The sequence below is a fragment of the Dipodomys spectabilis genome, unplaced genomic scaffold (assembly GCF_019054845.1).
Source record: "Dipodomys spectabilis isolate Male_0828 unplaced genomic scaffold, ASM1905484v1 ptg000651l, whole genome shotgun sequence".
Lineage (NCBI taxonomy): Eukaryota > Metazoa > Chordata > Mammalia > Rodentia > Heteromyidae > Dipodomys > Dipodomys spectabilis.
In genome coordinates this window covers 191,681-193,398 of record NW_024871328.1, presented here as the reverse complement: position 1 = coordinate 193,398, position 1,718 = coordinate 191,681, and the positions used below count along the sequence as shown (strand labels likewise).

Sequence of the window (1,718 nt, the reverse complement as noted above, 5' to 3'; positions counted from 1 at the left end):
ATCCTTTCCTTATATCTTAAATGAAAAAATGCTGGATTGATTTATGCTGATTCTATTTGTGTAGACACATCTAAAATCACTGGCCAAGTCCAGGAGCACATAAATGAAATGCCATCATTTTTTTGTCAGTTGGTATAATTGTGTTCTACACATTTATTGACAGGCTACAAATTATTCTCAAACTTGAAAACATTAAAAATAATTCTTTTTTTTCTTATTTTCTTGGCCAGAAAATCAGCAAGACCTCAGTCAGCATTTCTCACATAGGAATTTTCACATGGGTTAGTTAAATATATATGTAGAGTCCAGTTTCCTGAGGACTCACTCATCTGCCTAGGAATTCATGCTTGGCTGTTGGAAAAAGAGCTCAAGTAAGGATGCCATTTAAAGCCTTTTAACTTTACTCTTTACCAGGGTATTCTCCTGCTACTTTGGTTGTTGAGAGTGTCTACAAAAGTAAGCATTCTGTGAGGAGCAGGGAGACACCATATGACTTATACTTATTGAGATTTCCAAGTGACTTGCTATCCCTTGTACTGCATTTTGTAAGTCAAATCTCTCTAAAACTACCAGTTTTAAGAGATAAGAGGAGTGGTAAAAGAACTCATAGAGACAAATACATCTTCAATATATATTGTTCCAAGTATTCAGTTTAAGGCATATTCAAAAACTGGTGAAACTTTTGTTGGCTGTAATTATGTGTCTTTCTCCATGTGTGCATGTATACATGTGTATGAATATGTGTGTAAAAAGTAACATACATGTGTACATTATGGCTTATATTATCATTTATTCCTTGCTAACAAATAAAGTAAGGAATCCCTAAAGTATTAACAGAAACTGTGTAGTTAAAGTCTTAATTCTTCACTCTGCTTCTTTACACAAAGACTTTGCAAATTCTCATTAATAAAGTTTCCTTAAAATCTGAAATGTACATACTTAGTACATAATGTCTGCTACCGTAAATCTTAAATACTTTGCAGAAAAGTTTTATACCTGCCAAAGAGTCCTATTTTTGGCATATATAAACAAAATCCCAAAATTAAGCATATTTAAAACTTTTAACAAGCCTTAACACTTGCTGCAATGTTCATTTTGACAGGTTCCTTGTATAGAATAATTGAATTCCTCCTCTTACACATCTCTTGAACTACAAATTTCTGGAATTATTTTGTTTTTGGCATGTCTATCTTGATTTTATTCTTCAATGTGTGCTTATAAAGAAATACATGATTCTAAAATTTCACAATTCTTTTTAACTTACTTTCTGTTGAATTGTCTAGTTTAATAAAATAAAAAAAATTATACTTGATATATAAAAAATGTTCTGTGCTCAAGTTAGCATCACATACACTAACATTGGAACAATACAAAGAAGATTAGCATGCCCCCTGCACGAGGATGACATGCAAATCCATGGAGCCCATATTTTTACAACAACAGATGTTGAAAGGTATGTGGCCACAGGGAATCGTACTGCATTCTTGGTGGGAGTGTAAACTTGTTCAACTACTTTGGAAAGCAGTATGGAGGTTTCTCAAAAGACTCCACATAAAACTCCTCTATGACACAGTAATCCCACTTTTGGGGATTTACGCAAATGATCATAAACAAGACCATACTAAAACTACCAGCACTACTATGGTTATTGTAACATTATTTACGATAGCTAAGATATGGAACCAACCCAGATGATCTCATTAGATGAATGGATCAAG

At 33.1% G+C, this 1,718-nt stretch overlaps 1 non-coding gene across 1 annotated transcript; it reads left to right on the top strand.

Annotated features, from left to right (window-relative positions):
• The first annotated feature begins 1,329 nt into the window (after positions 1-1,329).
• LOC122101287 lies at positions 1,330-1,433 on the top strand. Its single transcript, XR_006146346.1, has one exon. It is a non-coding gene; the product is annotated as a U6 spliceosomal RNA (small nuclear RNA).
• Positions 1,434-1,718: the final 285 nt, after the last annotated feature.